The sequence below is a fragment of the Apodemus sylvaticus genome, chromosome 2 (assembly GCF_947179515.1).
Source record: "Apodemus sylvaticus chromosome 2, mApoSyl1.1, whole genome shotgun sequence".
In the NCBI taxonomy this organism is placed as follows: Eukaryota; Metazoa; Chordata; class Mammalia; order Rodentia; family Muridae; genus Apodemus; species Apodemus sylvaticus.
Window position 1 is genome coordinate 124,131,599 of NC_067473.1, and position 26,874 is coordinate 124,158,472.

A 26,874-nucleotide genomic window follows, 5' to 3' on the forward strand; every position below is an offset into this window, starting at 1 on the left:
GGAGCTTGTGCTCAACACATCCTCTTCAAATCAGTTCCACAGAACAGTTAATATATATCCTTGAACCCACACAGCACTGAAGTGGCATTTCCTTATCCCTTGATAGTTCTGCTCTGAGCTGAATGGGGACAGTTACGTCTAGAGAGCGTGGCCAGTGACAACCTATGAACCCCTGACAGGCAACAAACTCAAGCAAGGAAAGAACTTGACTCTATAATGGTGAAGACCCTGACTTCACACTCCTATACAGATTTTCCACACCATTTCCAAGTCGGCTGGAAGGATGACAGCTAATAATGAAAAAAAAAGACTCAAGTTTATAGAGTGTACCTTGGGTTCAGAATCCAGAGAAAGGGAAAGAAGAATTTGGAGGGGCCCTGCAGATTCAGCTGCTAAATTCATTAATAAATGTCTTTGGAAGAGCATTTTTTTATTCGCTATATTTTTTATTTACATTTCAAATGATTTCCCCTTTTCTGCCCCCCCCCCAACTCCCCGAAAGTCCCATAAGCCCCCTTCCCTCCCCCTGTTCTCCTACCAACCCCTTCCCACTTCCCTGTTCTGGTTTTGCCCTATACTGCTTTACTGAGTCTTTCCAGAACCAGGGGCCACTCCTCCGTTCTTCTGTTGAGGGATACCTGGGTTCTTTCCAGCTTCTGGCTATTATCAATAGGGCTGCTGTGAACATAGTGGAGCATGTATCCTTATTACATGCTGGGGAATCCTCTGGGTATATGCCCAGGAGTGAGTGGTATAGCAGGATCTTCCAGAAGTGATGTGCCCAGTTTTCTGAGGAACCGCCAGACTGATTTCCAGAGTGGTTGTACAATTTGCAACCCCACCAGCAGTGGAGGAGTGTTCCTCTTTCAAATGTGTAGCCCAGGCTGGCCTTGAACTCGCGATCCTCCTGCCTCTGCCTCCTTCAGCAAATCCTACCAGCGTGTGCCACCACAACTGGCTGGGAGAGCATTTAGAAATGCAAATTTGTAAAATCCAAACAAGAATTTGAGCACAACACAGAAAGCAAATCCAAATTGTATTATTAACTCTCAGAAAGTCACACTTCTGCCTGAAGCAGTAACTGGAGGTTAACTTCAAGAATATCTCCTGAGGGGCCCTGGCAACCTTTGTTCGCCAACTCCTCCCAGAATATTCCTGTGATTTCTTTGTGAATCACAGCACCAGCTAACTTGTCAAGCTTTCTCCTGTATTACCATCCTTGACTATTTCAGTTCTCCTGGCCATATGTTATGTGTGAGTACTTGCCATTCAGTTCTTCTCGTGGTGTCTGACAACATATGAGAGTAACATCTTCACTCTCCATGTTGTGTAATAAACTAGTTACCATCTTAGCAGCTTAAAACAAGACAATTTCTGGTCTAACATTTTCTGAGGGTCAGAAAGCCAGGCACAGCTTACCTGAATCAGTTGTACTGAGATGTCTCTCAAGCTACAATGAATCAAGCTAGCTATGATTCCTCCAGCTAAGGCCAAGGAGATTTCTTGAGGGTGGTTGGACTGCTCAGTTCCTTATCCTGAAGACCTCTCTACAGGGAGCTTCATCAGAGTGAATATGGAGAGGTGGGGGTGTTAGCAAGTTGAGGGCAGGGAAGCAGTGTCTGCAGGATGGGCATTTCAGTCTTCTGTAGCATATTCACGGAAGACTCATCACTTTATCTATATTCTTTTTTGTTAAAAGGAAGTATTCAGTACAGTTGACCTTCACGAGGAGAGGGTTATTCAAGGGTATGGACACCAGCATGTGAAGTCCATTGAGCACAGTCTTAGAAGTTATCCCACACAGAAATCATGTGTGGTGCCAGTGAGCACCATTTCTACTACCTCCCAATGCCACAGCAAGGAATGGCCATGGTGAATTTCACATTCACCTGTACTCTCACCCCTTACACTCACTTCGGAGGATGGAATACTTACTACAACCACACAGAGAAGAAACTGACAGTCCCTCATATAATCTGTATATTCACCCTTTTCCCCACAAAGCAGCTGGGGTGGGTCCTGAAACTCAGACCTGATCATGGCACCTGCTCAAAATCTTCCAGTGACTCATGATGTGCTTCACAGGCCTTATCCCAATAGGGAGGCTGTGGGTACCAGCCTAGCTTTCCCTTTCAAGTCTCATTCTTTTCACATTGCTTATCTTTGACTATGTGTTTTTGACCATGCGTATGCTCTGGGTGTTCTTCCAGGAAGCCATTTTCTCTTCCCATCTTCCTTTCAGATACTGTCCTTGTCGCCTCATCATGCCCAGAAAAATGGACTTTCCTCTCATCTACAGAGCTCATGGGGAGTAGAAAATGCTAACAGTTTATCAATGTTCCAGTTAGGGTTATCATCGTTGCCATGAAACACCATGACAAAAGCAAGTTGCGGAGGAAAGGGTTTATTTGATTTAAGCTTTCACATCACTGTTCATCACTGAAAGAAGTCCAGACATGACCTCAAGCAGGGAAGGAATCTGGAGGCAGGAGTTCATGCAGAGTCCATGGCAGGATGCTGCTTACTGGCTTGCTCCCTCTGATTTGCTTAGCTTGCTTTCTTAAGAATCCAGGACCACTAGCCTATGGATGGCACTGCCCACAGTGGACTGGTCCCTTTCCCCATCAATCACTAATTAACAAAATGCCTTACAGGCCTGCCTACAGTCCAATATTCTTTTCTTTTTTCTTTTCTTATCTTTTCTTTCTTTCTTCCTTCCTTCCTTTTTTCTTTTTTTCTTTTTTTTCTTTTTTGATTTTTTTGAGACAAAGTTTCTCTGTGTAACCCTGGTTGTCCTGGAACTCACTATGTAGACAAAGCTGGCCTTAAACTCACAGAGATTCATTTCTGCCTCCCCAGTGCTGGTATTAAAGGCATTCATGACTACTGCTTGCCTTTGGAAGCATTTTCTTAAGGTTCCTTCCTCTTAGGTGACTTTAACTTCTGTCATGTTGACATAAAATCTCAACACAATAACTCTGCCCTGAGTTACTTGCATTGCGTCTGATGTCAGCCAATATGATGACTGATAATAACATTTTGGGAGATGTTCCCTAGGCAAAGGGACCCTGGATCTCTCTAGGTAACACATTTGCTTCCTAGCACTTGCTCTTGGCCTCTTCCTTACCTAAGGGACGCCCGCCTTGAGAACAGAAAGTGATGACATCACGTCTTTGGGTTATTTTGTTTCCAGGGCTCCAAAATGGATCGAGATGTATTTATACAAAGGAATGAATGGTGTGGTTTTCAAATGAGGGAGCTCTATAAAAAAGATAGCCCATCATTTCTGCAAACAACACAAGTCATCACTGATAAACATGCAGGATGCTCGGTGTTTTACATGGAGCCATCATGCATGTCACATTGACAACATTGTAAATACACAGAATTATTCTTATTTCACAGATGAGGGGACGTAAACTCAGGGAGGCACTGGTACTTAATCACAAGGAGATTCGTAATGAGTAAACTAAATTGGACCAAACTAAAGATAAAAAGTGCTGCTACTTTTTAAGCTCTTAAGCTTTTAGTATGTGCCAAACTCTTGACCGTGGTTTTCTCGTTTCCCCTTCCTAGAAATCATCAAATCAGTACAATTATCTTTGAATAAAAATTTTAAAAAACCCAAAAAACAAAAGACAACCAAAAACCGATATGTAAGGAATTGAAGAATATTGCCCCAGATTATGTAACTAGAAAGAGGCAAGCATTCATATTCTCTTCTAGTACATATCTTTGTGTGGTGACATTTTAATAGAGAATTCAATTTTCAAGTATGAACTATTTTAGGATATATGTTAGAACCCTAAAACAATAATAGTGGTGAAGGCTAGCCTTTTCTTTTTTTATTATTTTCCTAAAAAATGACACTAGCATAAATATTTAGAAGGCTTGAAATCATCACATTAAGACAAGCAATGAAATGTCTTACCGAGAACTTTAACTCTACTTGACAGAGAAATCAAGGCTAATTTAAAGTCAGCCATGAAAATGTTACTCATGTGCATGCTGGTCCACAAAGGGAGACGTGCCTATATACAAGAACTCGGGAGCACTTTTATTTCCCGCTGTCTTGAAGGCAATTACTAAACCAGAACCGGGGATTTTATTTCTCCTGTCTGGCTTTTCACCGGCATTATGTAGCTGATGGCAGTGACATTAAATACTTTGAATATCATGGCCTTCTAGGGTGGACACACAGCCCCCATACTCCATAGTTTTCTTTTCCCTACAGTATATTTTATCTCCCTCCTTAATTCCACATGGTGATCTGAACACAGGCCTAGTTAGTATACACATCTGTACAATGTCATTACACAAAACCTCTCAGGGTCCTCTATTTCACCAATGCAAGCTACTGTATTGAATAGGAAGCATGGGGAAAAAATGTCACTCAGGGACCAGAATGTCTGAAAGTTGTGTACTTGCACAAGGGAAGACCACAGTAAATAATAACCAAAAGTGAAACTCCCCCCAAAAACCCAACCAAGAATAATAACCAAAAATGGGCCAAGAGATAATTCTACCAGTTCCTCTGAGTCATTGAGGGAAAAATGAATAGAAAGACTTTCAACATCTTCATCAGTCCAGAGGTTGGTAAGTTTTATTTATTTATTTTTTGTTTCATTTGTTTATTTTTTGTTTTGGGGGGATTTGGGTTTTTGTTTCTTTGTTTGTTTGTTTTTGTTTTTGTTTTTGTTTTGGTCAGGCTCTTACTCGGCATCCCTAGGCAATCTTGAACTCACTATGTGGATCAGACTGGATGTAAGGGCTGTGCTGCCATGCCCAGTCCAGTCCAATGCAGGACGCTGAAGTTCCCATATGCCTGTGTTTCCCAGGAACCATCACAGACAAGTAGGTTCAGGCACGTCAAGGCCAGAGCTTAGAAAGCTGTGTGACCAAGCCCCTGAAGGATTATGGAAGCAAGATGGACAGAAGTCACCAGTTCCTCTGGCTCTACCAACCATCTGCTATAAAACAACCCAGCCCCTTGAAGTCTCATGCCCAAAATGATACTGCATGTCTGGTAACTGGTAGCAGGTTTGGCCCAGAGGATGACAACAAGATTTTCCATTTCTCTCAAGAGGTTTGCTTTTTACCTAGTCTCTTACATGTCTAAACCTACTATTTCATTTGATTCAACCAAAACACATATTCCCTACTGTGCATGTCTATGAACGACCTTTCCACACATTAAATTCATGATGATGATGATGATGATGATGTTGGGTAGAAGTGATACTATTTATAGCTATTTTTGGAACATATAGCATTTATATTATCTTTAAGCTGGCAACTCCGTAAGATATATCTCCATTTTTTACATGTGAAAACTGAGTTATATCTTTAAGTGTCGGTAGGAGCAAGATGCAAATCCAGAGCCTAGAACCCCCTACCCAAGTTCTTCATTCCCCACTAGCTGAGGCATTTTCAGTAAGTCACTGAGCTTCTTTAGGTCTTTACTTCTGCAAAGATGTGTGTGTGTGTGTGTGTGTGTGTGTGTGTGTGTGAGGGTAGGGGGATAAGCAAGTCACAAGGCCATTGTTTAAATATAATAAACTGATTTATGTTTGAAATAAAACACGGGGCTATGAAATATCATTATAGTCATTTTATAAGCCATAGTTTCCCAAAATATGTCTTGGAAAATGTTTGACCACTCTCAATAAACAGGTCTCAAGTAATTTCAGCATCAGTGATTCTTGGTGCTCATTAGCATAGGAAAGACTACCAGTCCACTGTCAGTTAAGCACTGCTCCACTTTACCAGGAGCTAGAGGATGGTATTAGCTAGAATTATTTTTTAAATCACTTAGTTTTTACTTTGCATCCAGCTAAGAAGGAAAGGGGGCCTTTCCGCCTGATTTGGGGTGGAATTACTTGGGTAATCGTCCTCCACCCCTCCTGCTTGGAAAAGTCTCCCTCTGCAAGAATATAGCATTAAGTTCTTGCTTTGATTCTGGCTGCTAATCCCATGGCTCGGCTTGACATTGTCTCTTAGCAACCTCCTGTCCTTTCCCCCCTTTCCCTCCAGTGTCTCTAACAACACTTCCTCTCTCTGGTTTTCCTTCAGCTGGCCTGCAGCTTTCAGGCCCCTTAAGCCTAGTGTACACAGAAAGCAGGAGCCAAAGGCCCGTGCACATATTTATGTTAATAATGCTGAGGGGAGGAACAGGCTGTTCTGGAAGCTGCTTTCCAACTGTCACATAAATCATTCAGGGAAAAAAGGGGGGTTACGATTTTCACAAAGACACTGCCAAATGGAGCAGCAGGTCTTGGCAATACGTCAGCCCCAGCCCCCAGCCCCAGTCACCCCCCTCCTACCGGGCTGAGCTTTCTGTAATGTCTCCTACATCCTCCACTGTCCCATAATGTCTCCAGTCCTCAGGGGTTGGCTGATTTCATAGCTGCAGAAGATTTCCAAGTCAGAAGGGACCTTTGAGATCATCTACTCATTCAATCAAAAGGAAACTTCCAGTAAGTGCCAATTCCCGGGCCTTTTCTCTGGAGATTCAGGGCCAGTTGTTCAGACTGGAGATATGAGCGTCATTTAATAAGGGTTGGGAAGTGCCAGCGTAGTCACAGCTTCCTAGGGACCCTGAGGTCCAGAGAGCCTTGCTAGGCTGCTAGTGACAGGGAGAGCCTTGATTTACAGCAGGATTTTCTTCCACAGTGAAGTGCTATAACTGAGTCCTAGAGTGGAGAGCATCAGAAAGACCCAGACAATGTTTTCATCAGTGCCGTGCATCCAGTCACTTGTGAAGCCCACACAAATGTGCTCTCCCTTTTCTTAGTCCACTGAACCAGATGGACCAGAACCTGCTCAAGGGACCCCAGCACACATTGCATAGACTTAGAGAAAACCCTTTTGAGCAACACTAAAATATATTTTTTATTCGAGTCTAATTACATCAGCTACAGCAGGCCAGAAAGAACACCAGGTCTAGAGTTAGAACTGGATCCATAAATCTGGATCCCAATGAAGTACAATATGTTAGGGTTCAGAAATCATTTGTTCCCTTAAAATTCCAGCCCCCCCCCAGCTGGGCGGTGGTGGCACACACCTTTAATCCCAGCACTTGGGAGGCAGAGGCAAATGGATTTTTGAGTTCAAGGCCAGCCTGGTCTACAAAGTGAGTTCCAGGATAGCCAGGGCTACACAGAGAAACCCTGTCTTGAAAAAAAAAACAAGAACAAAAACAAAAAACAAAAAGAAAAAAAGTTCCATGTCCCCAAGTGAAAAGTGTTGGAAAATTTAAGAGATGGAGGCATGATAGGTAGTTAGATTATGGGGGCTCAGTTATTTGTGGTGAATGTCAGTGTGTGTGTGTGTGTGTGTGTGTGTGTGTGTGTGTGTGTGTGTGTGAGGGTAGGGGGATAAGCAAGTCACAAGGCGCGTACATGTATGTATAATTTTTTTGTACGTGTACCCATGCATGCATCCATGTGGGTATGTTAAGAGGTCAATGTTGTGTATTTTTTTTCTATTGACATCTCTCTATCTTTTGGGATAACTGACCCTCTACGTCACTGATTCAGCTAGACCAGGTGACCAGAAAACCTTAGGGATGCTCTGGTCTGTACCTGCAGTGCTGGAATTGCAGGCACAGCTTTTTATGTCAATGTTGTGGATATGGATTAGGCCTTTGTGTTTCTGAGCAAGTGATTTCCCAGCTGAGCCTTCTCCCCAGGTGTAGGTCCATTCCTGAAAGCATGGGTGCTCATTCATCTGTAGTTAGGCTGAGTCCCAAGGTACTGGGCTGGCTTCTACAAACACATCAGGCTCCTGAGATGGCTCAGCTGCTTCCTTTCTTGCCATGCTTCCCTCTGTCCTCCATGAGTGTCACTCAGCTCTTTTATTTGCTCTCCCATGTGATGTCATATGCCAACATGTGACAGCATTTGGTGCCCTCATCAGACATGTCTCCGATCTTGAACTTTCCTACTTCCAGAACTGAAATCTCTTCTACACAAAGTATTCAGCTGTGGGTTGATTTTGGCTTGCTTGTTTGCTTTTGTTGTTGTTGTTGTTGTTGTTTTGTTTCAGACCTCAACTCTGTAATTAAGCCATACAACTGTTCCGAGTTCCTATTTCTTCATCTGCAAAATAAGACTACACATACTTCACTTAACTTGAAATATCATAATTCAAATGTTATTTCTGCTTTGAAGTCTTTGCTAAGTTTTCAGACTAGAACATGACCTACCTAGATGGGAACAGAAAAATACCTTGTATACCTGGCTTATAGTATTGATCACAATTCATCAATCAAGCAATTGAGAATTACCAAGTCCTTATAAATGAACTGACAACTAATTATGACTTGAGTATATAGATTCAATGTAAATGATTGCATCCTTACCTCCATCATCAATATTGAAGTTTCATAACATAGGATACACAGATGTCCTGGTCAATGCTGAATCCACAGTGCCTGACTAAGGCCAATGCAGGTTAAACAAGCAAATGGCTAAGTAAATAGCCAGATAAATGACTAATATAGAAAGTACCTGACACACAAACAAATGTGAGTTCTAATTATTCTCAGAAAGGTTAAGCTTCTTCCCCAGAGACTTGAGGAGGCTTCAGGCTTCATTTTTATCTTTTTTAAAAAATGTATTTATTTATTTTAAATTTCATGTGCATTAGTGTTTTGCCTGCATGCATGTCTATATAAGGATGTTGGATTTGGATTCCCTAGAACTGGAGTTACAGACAGTTGTGAACTGCCATGTGGGTGGTAAGAATTGAACCCAGATTCTCTGGAAGAGCATCTGGTGCTCTTAACTGCTGAGTCATCTCTCCACATCTCCAGACTTCATTTTTAATGCACTCCAATAATCCATCTTAAAGTTTTCATGTGAGTGGAAGGAACATAGGAAAAGGTGACAACCGCCTTCTTCATTAGCCAGAAACCCATATGGCTCTTGCACACCCCCAGCCTCTGGGATACAATAGTGCATAAGCACACACACACACACACACACACACACACATACACACACACACACAGATGATGATGATGCCTGCTGGCATGAAAAGCCTTGGTCTATATTTGAGAAACTATGGGATTATCAGGTTCTTAAACCAGTGACAATGATTCTCATTTCCATCACAAGACAGGCTCATAGGAACATGACAGGTCTATGGGCAGCCACACTGACAAAAATCTCAGCACCACTCAAACTGTTGGCCAAACCTATGACAGTCTCTGGGCTTCCCACTGACCACCAAATGACAGGCCAGAGAAGTTTGGAAGGCTTATTTGTGTATGTTCTAGCTTAAAAATCAAGAAACTGTTCAACATGTATTTTAATTGTTCTGGTTAGTAGTTATCATGTTCCAGAGATTGGCCCAGTGCTCTATAGGAATTATCTCCCTTCACTCTCTCATTGGTGGCAATCATTGCCATCACTAGTTGATGCTAGTTAGTTTTCTTTGAGTGGGAAAATAACTTTCCCACCATTCAGTCTCAGACCTCATGGAACTCCTTTTTGGTAGTAACTCCGAGATACTGAAGGTCACAGTCCTTGGCCATGGTAATGATGTTGTTCATCTTCATATCCCTGAAGCAGGGGAAAGGGGCACAGGTACATTCTAATGCTGCCTCCTGAAGCAGTTGTCCCTGTGGATACAATGAAGATGATCTTGGAAAAAGGAAATGACCCTGCCTCTTCATAGTGGTTACCATACCAGACATGTACCTCCCTCAGATGCAGACATTTGCAGGAATATTTCTTGTCACTATATGTGTCTTTATTGTCTCTCAGGGGATCTTGAAGCCTACAGATGTTCTTGTGGTATGGATGGAGATTCTTCTTGATATTTTCTCCCAGATCTTTTTCTTACTTTGAAAGATGGTAGACTGCTGTTGGTAGGCATGCTTGGTCTGTGGTGCTCTGTGTCTAGCCTGAAAACAAAAGAGCATCATTAGTATCTTATGGAGGAGAAAACAGGCTGCTAGGGATTTCGCAAATATTACATTCATGGTGCCAGGAAACACCAGTCTTGGACCTATACTTAAATGCTTACTTCAGTCTTTTTTAGTTCAACCAGTGGATATTGATTAGCACCCACCATGAGTCATGTTTTCAAGTAATGCGTTCATGTCACTATGTGACAGAATGGACACAAAGAATCTAAGTCAATTGTGTGACCCACTAGACATAAAGGTCCCATGGGACAGAAGCAAGGTAGCATACAAGGGTGGAGAGTGACTTACAGTCCAAATAGGACAATTAGGACAAGAGTCAATGGTGACGTCCCCTTTGAGGGAAGAAGGAAAGAATTTTAAGAGGTCTAAACTATCCTGTGGTCACAATGACATCTCAAATGGATGAATGAAAAAAAAAAAAAACCCTACTGCAGATTAAGTACCTACTCTATGTCAGGAGCTACGGTGAGTACTTTTTAAGTAGTTTGACTTGGAATTATTATTACAATAGTTCTAGAACATCATCCATTTCTCAGATGAGGAAGTTGAGTCTCAACAAGGATGACAGACTGTTCAAGATTACAGTTACTAAGTGATGTATATCTGGGTTGTATACACACGTCCAACTCAGCTCTGTTCTTCAGACTTCCACCATTCTGCCCTTTCTTCCAGCAAGCTGCCTTTCCCCACATCTGGCTGCCCTTTTACCATGCTTACCTCCTGCCTCTACTGAACTTCCCTACCTCATTCATCCTTCCTTCCTGGATTGATGAGGGCCATAAAGTGAGGAAGAACTGTGGGGCAGTGTCCCTGACTCAAGCAAGAGTCACCTTATCACTCCCTGAGAGACCGGATGCTTGCTTCTCTCCCCACACTTGATCATCCTCTCACAATATAAATATGGTGCTTGATAATGGTTCATTCTTGAGTGGGGCAGACAACAGATCTGGAGAAACAGTTCCCAGGTACCTGAGAGAACACTTAAAAGGAGGAAATATATTTTGGTTTACAGTTTCAAATGTTACATCTACATTCAGCAGGCTCCATTGTTTATGGGCTATGGTGAGATGGAAGGTCACACTAGAAGAGCATATGAAGGCACAGCGATTTACCTCCTGTGTGCCCAAAGCGCCCACCGACGAGACATAGCCACCAAGAACACACTCCTGTGACTTGCTTCCTCCAAGTTGCCCCCACCTTCTAAGTTTCTAGCATTCCTAATGATATCACATTACAAATCCAAAAATAGGTGTGGACTAATTGATGAATGTAGAGTCTTTGTGGTTCAATCAACTTTCAGTAGCACCAGAAACTGGAGAGGGAGAATTTTATAATAAGCCTTTTGGAGGGTGGGAGGGAGGGGGTCACCTGAAATCTAAAGTGGAACAGTTCCTAAAGTTCATTGTTCTCTCCATCCCCCAAGAGGAATTCTTTCTTGATAATGAACAATAGGATAAGATAATCCAGCACTGGAGGCAGGAAGTTTATCATCTTTCTAGGTACCCAAGAAGAACTAACTGTTCCCAAACTTGATGGAGTATTGCTTTTGATTTGGCAAGTATGGTTTTCATCAATGTCTGACCTCACCTACTAATGCTGCAATCCTTTTCCCCCATGGGCTCTCAGAGCAGCATGCTCTAGGAGGACTTTGCCTGTCAAATGTAAGTATACTCAGATGGCAAGGATGCCCTCTCTCCCTATAGCCTCATAAGAACATTAATGAAAACATGCCAAAGGACATGCATTATGACTCCTGCAAGCTTGAATATAGTCACTAGATAGCAAGCTTATCAAACTGGACCAGCACAGATGGGAAATGACTGGTATGAGAGAGCTTAGAGATATTAGGAACACCACAGACATGCCCTGGAGATATTTCCTGGATGAGAAAGGAAATATTGTAGAGGAAAATCTGCACATCTGTCTATGGAGTTCCACAGCCTTGTTTGCCTTTCAACTCCAGCAAGTCCAAGGCAGAAAGTACTTCTTTCCATGCACTGGACACACATCCATTTACATGAAGAGCAGTGAGGAGGAGTGTTTCAAAGCATTTCTACATACTGAAAGCACGGTTGCTGGGCATTAACTTGCTTATCTTATTCCAGTACTGAAACAGCCCAGGCTTTGGAGAACAAATGAGGACACGGAGGAAGCAAGTCCAGAGCCAGAGCCGGAGTTTGTGTGTGATGCGAGCGTGATGCATGACTCATGTCCAGGTGTCTTGAGTGAAGCTTTCTGTATATTTTCTCCCAGACAAGGAAGAATGTCTGCCAACAGGATTACTTGAAAGTTCGCCATGATCTCTCTCTCTCTCTGTCTCTCTGTCTCTGTTTCTATCTCTCTGTCTCTGTCTCTCTGTTTCTCTCTCTCTCTCTCTCTCTCTCTCTCTCTCTCTCTCTCTATCTCTCTCTCTCTCTCTCTGTCTCTCTCTCATACTCCTCTATTCTTGTCTCTGTCTCCCTGTTCCCCTTCCTCTGTATTCTTGTCTTAATTTGAATTTAAGTCTACTCCAAGGTGCAATGTGAACCTCATTAGAAGGTGGCCACTTTAGGACATGTTACTACAGATCCCCAGGAGAGACATAATAATGAGACCTTAGTGTGCTCTAGTGCCTGCCAGTGTATACTATCCTCATTAGGAGACGTGCACAGGAAAGTATCTGATGAGGTGACCCAGGTTCCCAGTCCTTTGGAACCTTTCTTGGTAAGATTCTACACTTATCATACTTAGCTCTATTGCAGCATAATGTCTGTGTCCTAGCAAATGGGGCCCTATAGGGAAGAGATGATGTATTCCCTCTTAGAAGCCGTCTACTTGGTCCAGTGCACAGTGTCAGGCTTTAGATAAGGCCTACAAATAGGAAGGTAAACTTCAGAAAGGATAAAGTAATGATGTCATCATAGCAATGATTCAAATGCCATATGTGACAGTTAATAATGCTAATTTGACAGGATCTGAAATCAGAGGAGATCAACTTCTAGGGATACCTTTGAGCAAGCTTCGAGATTAGGTAAGTGTGTAGGGAGTCCCAGCCATATGAAAAGGGAGAGGGACTGAGCAGCAGCATCTACTGCTTTCTTCTGCCTGGGTGTGCATGCCTCAGACTCCTGCCGTGATACCTTCCCACCATGATGAGCTTGGTGTGTCCTCAAACTGTGAGTCAAAAATAAAGCTATCCTACTTTAAGCTGTTTGTCGTGTATTTTATCACAACTAGAAAAGTAATGAGCCATACTGATGATGGTTGCTTTTGCTTTGAAAGGAGATTCCTGTAAGGGCCACATTGAAACGTCATCAGTATTTCCACAGAAGGGACAGCCTACTTTGGAGTCATTAGGATGATGAGAAGAATTCATCTTTTCAGTATTTCTCAAGTGACATCTAGGCAGAGCTCTTGGCAGGAATACAGCCCCATTGCCACAATCAAGAGTGTCTTGTCTTGACCTCAAAAACAAGGACTGTGGGAAAGGTGAAAGGAACGGCTTTCAGGGAGGGGCTTTCTGGGAATCTCCAGTTATTCCATCACAAATGTGACCCGGGCAAAGAGCAGACACCAAAGCTTAGAAAGTGCGGTTCTGCAGAGGGAATAAAAATATAAACCAAAGGGTAATTCTGCAGACCCTTTCTTTAATCTTAGACATAAAATGGGAGAGGGACATAGCAAAGGTCTGTCCTGCCTGCAGTGTGTGTACTACCTCTTGCCTGGTCACAATCCTTTCCAGCAGTGAGGAAAAATGGGAATCCTGGAGACATTTGTCGTTAGATTGTATAGAAGACTTCCAAGCTGTATGTGCCCCCCCCCTTTAGACATATTTGTTATAAATTAAACAGAATCAATGAACAAGCACAATTCTGTCTTTGGGGGAAATGCATGTAGCTAATTCTTTCCCTGAGCACTAATGGGAGAAGTGAGGCTGTGCCAACTGCTGCATTTGCCAAGCATCCTCTTGCCATGCCAATCTTAACAGCCTGTGATTGCAGAAGCAACAGTGCTGGACACTGGGCCATTCCAGGTAGGAAGGAGGTAACTGCTGCCCGTGCTCACAGCCAACAGCGGCTGTTTGAATAGGCACTTCCTTTCTGAGGGGAGTTGGTTCGTAATTTTCCTTTTGCCGCTACTGGAAGTCCTTGAATGGCAATATCACAGCTTGTACCCATTCAGAACAGGAAAGTTTGACATCAGCACATGATCTTAACACAACAGGAAGACAAGTACAGTCCTGTATGTCAGCTTCTATATAAGAACCAGAAAAAATTTTCTATGATGTAGCTCATGATGTAATCATTGTACTAGAGGTTGGTCTTTAGCCAGGGAGCCTTTCTCTAGTTATTTTTGAGCTTCACTGACTTTTTCAAGGCAAGGACCCCAAGGGAAAGCAAGACCTTAAGTCCCTGTAGAGACATGCTGTTTTAATTTCATTTAAACTCAAAGAAATGGCTTTGTAGAAAGTATGACAGCTTCCTGCAAGGAAGTGTGATGTAGGGGTGCAATCCTGACTGCTTGAGAGATCTCGATCCTCTGGGAAGAACCGATCGATCTTACAGGAAGGCTCTTTTAGGAACTGAGAATAGACAGGCACAAAATCTGATAGGGTCTTAGCCTGAGTTCTTTTTAACTGATCTGAGACAAAAGACCAGTTCTGTTGTTTAATTTCACTTGGCTTGGATTGTTTTCTCTAAACTTTTCATTAGCCTTTTTTTTTTAATCTATAAAAGTAAATGGCTAAAAGGGGAGTAGGGAGACAGCAAAATGTGAGCTCCTATTTTGTTTATTATGATTAGGTCAAGTGCTCTCTAATTTCAGGATTCTTTTCTTCAGTATGGGTGTTGGTTAAACAGATAATGTTTATAAGACTGTGTTGAGCTGAAAATAATGTTTGCATGTCCCCAGGTAATCCAATGGCAGGCTGGAGAAGCATTCAGTGGCAACAGTCTCACTCTCATATACACAAACATTTTGTACTATAAAGAGAATGAAAACAATGGTCAAAATAGAGACAAGGAGCAGAGGATGGATATTGTTGCAATGACAGAGATCAAGATGAAAAAGTAGATCAGGAGGAAGAGAAAGAATCTCAGAAATCTATATTTCACTGATAAAGCATTTGTATGTATGTGTGTAATATGTCATTTAGTGAGAATGGATAGTAATGATCCTCATTAAAGGATAATAAGTAATTAAACTGATTAATTTTTGTGTAAAAATGGGACACAGAAAGCATGATTCATTGTACCTAAGGGCTCTACAAGCCTATAATATATCAGACATAAAGGTTCTCATTTAGGTCAGCCTGGGGACACTGGGCAAATAAAATATCATTCCTCCCACTACACCTCTCTACACACATACACCAACACACACATACACACAGACACAAACACAACACACATATAATACATACACATACACATACACACACCAACCCACACACATACACACACATATGCCAATACACCCACATGCACACCCATACATACATTCATACACACACACACACATATACCCACATACACATGCACACATTCACACACACACTTACACACACACACACACACACACACACACACACACACACACCTTCTCTCCAAACTGCAGATTGGAAAACAAACTTCTATAAAAAAAATCTAGTTTTCTTTTTCACTAAATAGTAAAGCTCATATTCATAAGACATCACAATTAATGATTCTTGAAAGCAAATTTAGAATTAAATTTGACAATTACAAACTACATTAGACAATTGTAATAAAACATTAGGTAGGTTGTGAAATGTTTCTTTAAAGTTATAGGATTCAGTTCTCAGCAAAGAGAGCCAAGCATTCCTTTCTTAATCTAGTGTTTTGGAAAGGAGACAAATTGTTGGGTAGGTAAAGACAAAAGACTGGAAATCTACAGGCATTTCAGTTTCTAGTCTAAGACAGATGTTGGGTGATATCACCCAGTGTGTAAATAGCTGTGCATGGAGGGAATTAGCAGATGAAAAGGTAGAACACTTGATATGGGTATGTAAACGTGCTTTCTCTGTCTCTTTGCATTCTCCTTATAGACAGGCACACCTAAAAGTAAAGTTACATAGGATGACATTTATAAACTGTAAAGACACAGGAAAGGGTTCAAGACAGCGAAACTGGTGGAGGCAGATAAACACTTCAAGATTCTGATCATGTTGCTGCCCAAATTCAGTCTCTAAGGAAACAGCTAGAAGGACTATTCAACTCTCAGTTTCCTTGCAAGGAAGAAAGAGCTGGCCATGGGCAAAGGAAATGCCAAGAAAAAAATGCCAATTTGTGTCATGCTAACATCTCTCTCAAGGCTGAGCCTGGACTTGGAGAATATGAACCACTGGCTGTGGGGAACAGCTGGCTCTGAGGGTTTGAAATTTGGGTTTTTATAACTGAGGGAAATCTGAGTAGAGATCAACACAGACACACACTCATTAGCAACATACCGACATCAGAGAGTCAGCTGCAGTAAGCGGCAGAGTGAACCTCTGTGTGGCTCCCAAGGTGAACCTAGAGAAATGAGACACCTAAAAACATGTTTGGAAATGATTTTGTTAGAGACAGACAGCAACTACTAGAGGGAAAGAAGAAAGGAAATGCAAGAGGCACTTTAAAGTGAGATACTGTAAGTGAGAAGTTTTTTTTGGGGGGGGGGTGGGGTCACAAATAAAGGAGGATGTCCTGTAACACAGTAACTGTCCTGTTTCAGACCAAATAACCAGCAAAGGCTACCTTTCTCCCAGGTGGCAGGGCAACATGCTTTAGGATAACCACTAATGTCTCCTACAGCCTTAATATGCTCCTTTCTGCATTTATAATTTTCATAGAGGCAGCTTCCTGCAAAGTAAGTAATGAGTGTAAGACGATGCTCTTTGGGGAGTTGTAAAGACAGTCTAAGAACAAGTCATCTCAGAGTAACAAACTTCACAGCCGGAGATAATTTCCATTGCATAATGTACAGAGCCTAGAGCTTTTCTCTCTCTCTCTTCCCTCCCCCCCCCCCACATCTATCCAGTTGTGTCATTATTTTACTTACCTCATCAGGGAAATCATTGTTTAAAAACTGAATATAAATGATGAAATATTTCTTGATTTTATCTTTTGCAGAAGACTATCTTTCTTCCCTCACTTCCCGTCATAGAAGAGTTTGGCCCAAATGGGTGATGAATCCTCCAAGTCATCTGACAGTCCCAGAGGGAGGACTGAGAGTAAAAATAACTAGCTGATTACCAATAGGGAGCAAATTGGCCACTTGAGACCTCAGTGGCTAGAATGACAAATGAGAGAAAATGAAAATCCTCATCAGGGGACCAGACTTTCTGATTAGTCCAAGCCTCTCTCTCCCTGCTGTGGGATGATTTACATCTGATTGGACATCATTTTGTATTGGGGCAGTCATTTCTAAAAGGGTGTGTGGAAGACTTTGAAGTACTTAATTACAACCAGGAGGCATTTAGGGCTGAACAGCAAAATGGAAGATACTCTTTGTCTTAGACTCCTGGAATGTTCATTTATACAAAGAGCCTGGTTGGTTTGTTCTGAGTACTCTAGTCCTATTTCTCTGAAAGGCAATCGTCTAATGTTTCCTCTGCATTGGAAGAAAATAGAAGTGAGAGGAATATTCTTAGCTGTAGTATCCATATTCAAGGCAAGATGTGTTTTCAGCATGCATAGGGGCTTACTGTTAATAGTCAATTACTAAAATGTCCGATAATTTGGGCTCTTTGAAGAATGCTCTTTTCTTTTCCTTTTTCTTCTTCCTTTCCTTTTTCTTTTTTCTTTTTCACCAGTCTTCATTTAAACTGGTCCATCAAGAGGTGGAGCAGAGTCAATAATGAACCACGAACCTGCGTGGAGGTTGCATGAAAGGAAAAGGAGAATCAACCACTAACACCCACGTGGCCGTAGCCCCAGCTTTAAGAATCAGAAAGAGGTCTTCTTCCATTTCCTTCTTCAGAGTCTTGAAGTTCTTGTCATACAGATCTTTCACATGTTTGGTAAGAGTCACCCCAAGGTACTTTATACTGTTTGTGGCTATTGTGAGGGGGGTCATTTCCCTAATTTCTTTCTCAGCCTGCTTATCCTTTGAGTATAGGAAGGCTACTGATTTGCTTGAGTTGATTTTATAACCTGCCACTTTGCTGAAGTTGTTTATCAGCTGTAGGAGCTCTCTAGTGGAGTTTTTTGGGTCACTTAGGTAGACTATCATATCATCTGCAAATAATGATAGTTTGACTTCTTCCTTTCCAATTTGTATCCCTTTGACCTCCTTATGTTGTCTAATTGCCCGAGCTAGTACCTCAAGTACAATATTGAAAAGATAAGGAGAAAGGGGGCAGCCCTGTCTAGTCCCTGATTTTAGAGGGATTGCTTCAAGTTTCTCTCCATTTAGTTTGATGTTGGCTACCGGTTTGCTGTATATTGCTTTTACTATGTTTAGGTACGGGCCTTGAATTCCTGTTCTTTCCAAGACTTTAACATGAAAGGATGCTGGATTTTGTCAAATGCTTTTTCAGCATCCAATGAAATGACCATGTGGTTTTTTTCTTTGAGCTTGTTTATGTAGTGGATTGCATTGATGGATTTCCGTATATTGAACCAATCCTGCATCCCTGGGATAAAGCCTACTTGATCATGGTGGATGATCATTTTGATGTGTTCTTGGATTTGGTTGGCAAGAATTTTATTGAGTATTTTTGCATCGATGTTCATAAGGGAAATTGGTCTGAAGTTCTCTTTCTTTGTTGGATCTTTGTGTGGTTTTAGAAAGAGGATAAGTGGGTGGGGAGTTTAATATATGCAATCAAACTAGAATCCAGGGAGAAGTGATCCTGCTTCAGAAAAATAGATAAAACTATGGTAATTTATAAAGGGGACCCACTTGATTGAATGGCAGTACTAGTAGTTTTTAGTTTTTAGTGTGTGGGGGGTGGTGGGGCACAGTGGTATACAGGATGCTATATATGTGCGGAGGGCAGAGGAGGCCATCACTCCCTATCTTTCTACTTCAAAACAAGGTCTCTCAACAAACCTGGAGCTACACTGGTGGCTAGCAAATCCCAGCGATCCTCTTGGCATCGCTCCCCTCAGGCCTGGGGTTGCAGTCACATGTAGCTATTTCATCCCCTTTATGTGAGTGCCATGGAGCCGGACGCAGGTTCTCATTCTTATAAATAGAACCGTTATTACCCATTGGTCCATCGTTCCCTCCCAGTAAAACTGATGTAAAAAAAAATAGTGTGGAATAGACATATCTGTCTTGAGGAAAGTCATATGGAGCTCACAACTGTCAAGATGAAAATGGATTTAAATGTTGTGTGTATACATGAGCTTTCAGTACTGAGAAGGGAAATAGGCTTGATCATAAAAATGCCAGGGAAATAGTGTTCGGGTACAACTAGGACCACTTGAAAGCTATCCACTTCACAGAAGGCACCAGCAAACAATATTCCATGAGACTTTCCCAACAGGAAACCAATAGGGAAGAGTTTTACTGGGTGAAGAAACCTAAACCACAGCAGAACCTGAATGTGATTTCTTTAGGTAGTTGTGGGACACCTACCAGTCCTTGTAAAAGGTAGTAATGAAGAATTTGAAAAGGAACCAAGGTCAGAGTTACAGCAACATGGGCATGCAACTTTGTGGTCTTGGGTCTGTTTCCCCTCCCCGGAACAGGCAAAAGTAGGCTTATGAACGAGAATAATTAATGGAAGTTTTTATTTTTGTGTATTTTTCAGGGACGAGAAGCTACAACATTACTTCTACAGATTTTCAAAGGAGGCCACGTTCCAAGATGAGATAAATAACCAGTGAGTTATGTTCCTTTCAGTTTAGAAGAGATAATTCTGAGATTCCAAGGATGCTTTCCAAACCAGGAATGACAACCGGAATATTTGACACTATTGTGCTATTTACTAATGTTGCCGCCTTACAGGAAGCCAATGGCTATTCTATTTGACTGAATGAGAAGAAAAGGAAGTCATTTCCTGTCAACCCTGCTTTGAATTCCTGGACAGTTTAAGAAGCACCACTGATCTGATCATTGGCACCGAGGAGGAAATGCCCATCCACTGAAGACATGCAGGGCTCATCCCAGTTTGACATGGGCAGTGAGTGGTTCCTTACATATCCCTTTCTGTAAACTACCCTCTCACACACATGCCTGCTTCCTTCTTTAAGCAGCCACATTGGTGGTGCCTCTGTTGTAAGAATGACTAGATAGTGGTAAGGAAAGCATTTGGGAAGGTGAATCTGTTTTTTCTTTTCTGGTGCTCTCTCAAAACAGGAGATGTTTTTGTTGAGTAGATGCAGTCAGTGGTTTCTTGGATTTGGGGAGTTAAAAATCATGCTGCACAGGCCTATTGACTCATCAGTGTGAGTAGTTTGAGGTAGTGTTGTTGTGATTGAGAGGCATCAACTCGCCACTGTAAAGCTTTAACATGAAGCCAAGCAGGTTTTAATGACACAGGACTCTTAATGAATGAAGTTTTAAGGGATAGAATTTTCACAATGAAATAAGAAAAATCTCAAGAAAAAGGTTAGGCTCTAGTAAAAACAAGCTGTGTCATAAGAGTGGTTTTCTATATTCAACATTACCCTTCACATATGCTCAGAAAAATATGTTATGCTCAAACTAGTTCATAGTCTTCAGAAATAGGAATGGATGTTATACTTCAATGTAATATTAATATATTACATATAAAAGTAAACACTTTTGGTGATAAAAATGTTGACTATAAATGTCAGCAAGCTTATTTTGTCTTTCAGTTTAAAAAAATTATTTGTATTCTGTGTACATTGGTATTTGCCTGAATGTGTGTCTGTGTGAGGGTGTCAGAGTCTCTGGAACTGGAGGTATAGACAGTTGTGAGTTGCCATTGGGAGGTTGGTCCTTTGAAAGAAGAGCCAAATGTTCTTAACTACCAAGCCATCTCTCTAGTTCAAATTTCCTTTCTTAATAGTACCAGCTATGTTTAATTAAAAAAAAAACCTAAAGATGTTTTTGAAATATGTAAAGATGTGATGGATTATAGCAGTGAAAATTTAGTTTCTCCTTCCCTCTAGTCTCCCCCCACCTTTATAATTGCTTCTGAGAAGTCTTGCTGCTCCTTGCTTTCCACATCATAAACACCAAACTCATAGAGGATAAAGGGGCTGGGGGATGTTTAGTTGGCAAAGTACTTGCAGCATAAGCCTGAGGCCCTGAGTTTGAGTCCCAGAACCTACCTAAAAATGGCATGAATTTGTAATCCAGGGCTGAACGGGGAGACAGCGAGCTCCTGGGGCTGCTAGCCTTCCAGTCTCATTTATTAGGTGAATCAATAAAGTCATGTCTCAAATCAAGGTGTCTGGTTTCTGAAGACTTATACCTGTGGTTGAGCTCTGGCTTCCACACATGCACATGTACCTATACATTCATGTGCATTCACATAAACATGTATGTGTATGAGCATAAACTCACTGCTTACTTTAATAGTCCAATTAGTTCTCTTAATGTCCTACTGAGAGCATTGTTGATAGTGACAGTCCTTTTCATGAACATCAAGTTATCTGAGCATTCTCTATATCAAATCAGCAGAACAGCAGGACATATGTGTCTATAATCTCTTTCTTCTATTGACAGTAATTAAAAAAAGAAGAGTAGCCAACAGCCCTCAGGATTAACTTCAACTGAACGTCAGAATTCTTACTGTGCCCAGTTACTAAGAATTGAAGAGGAAAATAAGATATGTGACATGAAACTCGAGCCCAGTTCAACAGCATGACATATTGGAGTTTATATATAATGGAATGTGTAGCTCACCCTCCCATGCTCCCATGACAGTGGGCAGAGACTGACAAGTCTCCTTACACTGTCCCATGTTCCATTCACTCTTCATTTGCAAACTCTATGAGGCACTCTGCACTGACCCATGGTAGGCTTTCCAAGCCGTCTAATCCTTTTCCTTATCGCTGCTTATGTTCCAAGAAGATCTGGCTCTGGGTGTATTTACTGAGATAATGATTTACTATTCTAAACAATTACTTTTTACCATTGCTAGAAACAATTCTGTATATAAGAGCCTTTTTATTCCTCCTCCTCTTCCTCCTCCTTAAATAAAGGAATTTGCCTCCACTGTGGTAGACTAGCACTGGGTCAGATGCTTACTGCAGATGATGCCAGGGAGGAAGCATGGAAACCATTATGAAGGATATAAGCTATAAACTCAGTTTATCTCTATTGAATTCTCAGGGACCTCTAAGAATGAAAGGATCTGTTTGTTAATGGCTTTTCCAAATAAAAGCCACCCAAGGGCATTGATGTCATGCATCACTAGCAGCCTTGAAATGTCCGGGCAATCAGGAATCACTGGCATTTCCATGGCATGAGAATGCCTGTGCATTCGCTTTCACGTAAACAGTAGGGGCTCCTAACATCTGAGATTTGCAACGGGTCTTCTTTAACATCTAATCCACAATGTGGTAGAGGCTTTGGACTCTCCCTGATTGCTTCTCTCTACCTATGGAGCAAGTTCTTACTGAAGGGGCATTAATTTTTAAAAGTCCCCTAGAATCTCCTCAGGTCTCTATGTCCTTGACAGAGTGGCTGTGGTCTTCAATACAATGCATCAACTCCTGAAAGTAGGGTGCTTTTCTTATTCATCCCTTAGAAGTTGTATCTTCCTAAGAGTCTGACTTTTCTTTTGAAAGATAAGGAAATTAAAATCCAGTAAAGCTAGCCAGCCATTCACAAAGGAATAGATAACTGAAGAACACCCTGAGTTCTTTCACTGATTCAGAATCTTAATATTCTAACAAGATCCCGGGCAGCTTGTGCCTCTACAATCTCAAGGTCCCGAAAACAGTGATATAGACGGTGACGACTATTCTTGTTTGTCAACTTGAATACAACTGGAATTAACTGAAACTTCCAAATGGGGGACACCTGTTTTTGAAGTGGGAAGATCCACTTCTAATCTGGATCTTTGAGATGGGAAGACTTACCTTTAGTCCAGATCTTTCGAGGTGGGAAGATCCACCTCTAACCACATGGAAGAAGGAAGCTTTTGCTCTTTGCCTGCTTACTCTTGCCTCAGTAGCAAGTTCATTCCTTCACTGGTATTAGAGTCTGATTCTTTAGGACTCCAGCATACATCGAAGAGCAGCTGAAGCATTCAGCCTTGTGGACTGAGCATCTACTGGATTCTTAGACCTTTCATCACAGACAGCTATTGTTGTACTAGTTGGAGCACAGCCTGGAAGCTGGTCTAATAAATCCCCTTTCTGTATATAGTGAGATTCATTCTGTAAGTTGTTACTCTTAGAGAACCTTGACTAATACAAAGACCTAAGAGCATGATGGGACCTAGGAGGAGAGGCAGGAACAGGGAACAGAGAGAAGGGAGAAAGACAAGACCAAAAGAGGCAGAAAAAGAAAGAAGGGTTTAGATTCAGCTCTGTTCTATTATTCCTCTGGCTTGGGAAGTCACTGTTACTATCATTTCGTCATTTGTCAAACACAGCATGGTCAGTGAGGAGCAGATGGCTCACTGCCTGCAACCTTGTGCCTTGGTCTAAAGGGTTCAATGTGTGCATTTTCTACCATGGCCTAGAAAAATGATGTAGTATGGGTTTTCTTTTTTACAAACCTTTCTTTGCTCTTTGCCCTACTTCTTAATTTGAGAATTTCCAGAGTCCCACCCCACACTTTCTGCCCCCCTGTACCCCAGTCTTCTTCCTGGGTGGTCTCCCCCTTCTCTAGCTCCTATTTCAAAGTCCCATTTGTCTGATATGAGCGCAGCCTCTCAGGGTTACTGTTTGCTTGGTTCATCTTTTCCCTTCTTATTGCTTTCACCCTACTAGAATCTTTGTATCTAAAGTGTGTTTTCTTTATGTAGAGTATAGTTGGGTCTTGTTTCATGTTTTATACAGTCTGATAGTTCCTGCCTTTTGACAAGATCAATTATTTGTAATTAAGGTTCAATTTACTTCTGCCTCTTTGCTTTTGAGTTTCCATGCTTCAAATGTTGTTCATAGATTTTTTTATATTTCCTTTGCTGCCTTCCTTTATAAGAACTAGATATTTTATAGTGTAGAGTGTCCATTTTTTGATTTTAAAAATATATTTTTATTATTTCTTTGCAAATGTCATACATAAATACAATATTTTTAAAATTATATTTACTCTCACTTCTACCCCTAACTCTTCCTGAATCTATTCTCACTCTCCATCCCTTCTCAACTTTATGTCTTTCTTTTTTAAAATATTAGAGAGTCCAGTTTATACTATATACTCATAGATATAGAGACATACACTAGTGCATGGTTAATATAGTAGGGGCCACATCGTTAAACAATATGGACTCCTTCTTCCCCAGAAGTCACCAACTGTCAATAGCTGCTCATTGAGGGGTGGGAACACCTGACACCCTTCCTCCCAAGTTGGAATGTTGAATGGCTTGATCTTGTCCTGGTCTTGTGCAGACAACCACAGCTGCTGAGAGTTTGTGAGTGCACTGGTCTTGTCATATCCAGAAGACACTGCTTCCCTCTAGGCCTCCCCAGCCTCTTGCCCTTACAATCCTTCTGCTCCCACTTCCAAAATTATCCTAAGTTTTGGAGGAATGGGTGTGATACAGTGTCCCACTTAAGACTGAACACTCCACAGATTCCGGTTCTCTACACTTTTACTGATTGTGAGTTTCTGTATGAATTGATGCTTACTACATAAAGAAACTTCTATGGGATGTAGTAGCTTCACTAATCAAGGGGTATAGAGATATCAGTTCACTACAGTGCCCATTTAGAAAAATAATAGTAATAAGTTCACCCATGGAGCTTGTCAGCTCCTTAAGCATCGGTTCTGGCCAGATGGATAATATCAGGCTTGAACACATTTCCTCCTGTAGAGCAGTCCTTAAATCCAGTCATAATATTTGTGCCACTGTTGCACTATCAACACAGCTTGTCACACTGCTGTTACTGTAGTAGTTCACAGCTGAGTAAGATTATTGTCTCAGCAGCCTGCAGTGCAGAGCTCCTTCCAGGAGAGATCTCAGCAGCAGAGAGAAAGCTTCCAGGTCAGTACCAAGTTCATTCCTCCATGTTCTGTGACAAAACGATGTAGTTTCTTCAGCAATGGGCTCTTAATATCAAGTTCTGGTAGGCCACCAAGAGGAATGCCAATGACCTCTAATGTTTGAGGATTCCCCAAAGACACCCCTGACATTACCTTGCACTTCAGCTTTAAAATACTTATTTATTAATTCTTTGTGAGTTTCATATGAAAATATTAAACTTATTATATAAGCACTCTCTCATATTTTTTAATCTTATTCCTTTATGTACTGCCATTTATGTTACAAACCTCACATGAATTCTAGCTACTACTTTACATGTGGTACATATTATATAGGATCTAGACTCACATAAGTTCATGTTTGCAAAGTATTAGATTGATCTTCAGATTCACTTAGTCTGATTTACTCCATTTCTCCCTGAAGATTTCAGTTGCTCACTAGTATCTTTCCTTTACCTGAGAGCTGTGTCATTTTTGTTTATGTCCTTTATGTTCCTCTTTTCAGATTTATGACATTTCAGCATCCTGTAAACCCAATAGTGTGGTATGTACATATACATTGTTTTATTATGCTGTTCTTACCAGGAGTACATACCCTATACTTTTGTCTTTATCATGTTGTAACTGAGGTGAAATTCATATAATGCTAAACTTATTAAAGTGGAGAATTCCATGGCTTTTACTGCACTCATCACGTTGTATAACCCTCACATTCTTTAGTTTCTTTGGTTTGAATTTTTTATGACTTTAGAGAAATTTCACAAGCCCTCTTCCTCTTCCCGTTGCAAACAGTCTTTCAACCTCAGTGGTGTATCTATTCTAGATGATTTACTTAAAAAATTTATGCATTATATGATTTATATCTGTTTTTTACTAGAGCACTTTCAAGGTTCGTCCATAAGTACTCCATCCCTTTTTGTGGTTATATAATATTTCACTTTGTGTATATAACAAAATGTGCTTATCTGTCTACATGTTGATAGATACAAGCATTGGTCTCTTGCCTCTGAGCTATGATTAGTAACTGCTGTTATAAACTTCTTGGATAAATTTCTATGCAAGCAAATGTTTTCATTTCCCTTGGATGTAGAAATGGCATGAAAATGCTGGGTCATATTCTGTTTTTGACTTAAAAACAGTATTTTCTATTATTTGAAAGCTTCATATATTTATACAATGTACATGAACCATGTCCATCCACCACTGCCTCCCTCCAACTCCCCCTAGTCCTTTCCATCCCATTTCTTTCCCAACTTCATGTCCTTTTTAAAATTTTTTCTTTAATTAATAATCCCCTAAATCTAATCAGTGTCCATATGAATGTGTGTGTCTATTTACTGGGGTACAAACAACCTGACAATAGCCATATAGTCAAAGAAGAGTGACTCTCCATCCTACAGTAGCTATATAGACTGCCAATCACTCCTCTGATATGGGTGGGGCCTCAGGAACTCCTCCTCCAACCAGGATGGAAGTTGAATTGGTTTAATCATGTTCAGGTCTTATGCAGGCAGTCACAACTGCTTTGACTTGATGCATGCATGGTCATATCCAGAGAAAGCATTTTATAGCTCTTTCTATCTGCTTACTTCTCTTCTTCTCCTCCTCCTCCTCCTCTTCCTCCTTTTCCTTCTCCTGCTCCTTCTGTGAAGTTTCTAGAGTTTTTAGCAATTTATGATTGATCCATTTGTAACTGAGTGCTTAGAAGTATTTATAATAGGCATTTTGGCTAGTTATGAGTCCCTGTATTAACCACTACTCACTGAAAACAGAAGCTTCTGTGATCAAAATTGAGAGCTACACAAATCTACACATATTAACACAAATACTCCGAAGGCAGTTTCACAGCATGAACATTTAACAAACAACAGTATGTTCCCTCC

At 41.2% G+C, this 26,874-nt stretch overlaps 1 long non-coding RNA gene across 7 annotated transcripts in view; it reads left to right on the forward strand.

Annotated features, from left to right (window-relative positions):
* Positions 1-26,874, forward strand: part of LOC127678969 (uncharacterized) — a 345,799-nt gene that overhangs the window by 292,376 nt on the left and 26,549 nt on the right. For 3 of the 7 annotated variants that reach the window (XR_007976661.1, XR_007976655.1, XR_007976657.1), the window contains one exon: positions 19,671-26,022. This is a non-coding gene — a long non-coding RNA (uncharacterized LOC127678969). Of the gene's footprint in view, positions 1-17,723; positions 17,931-19,670; positions 26,023-26,874 lie in introns of those variants that run through there. The other 4 variants (XR_007976660.1, XR_007976656.1, XR_007976659.1 and 1 more) reach the window with 4 other exon arrangements.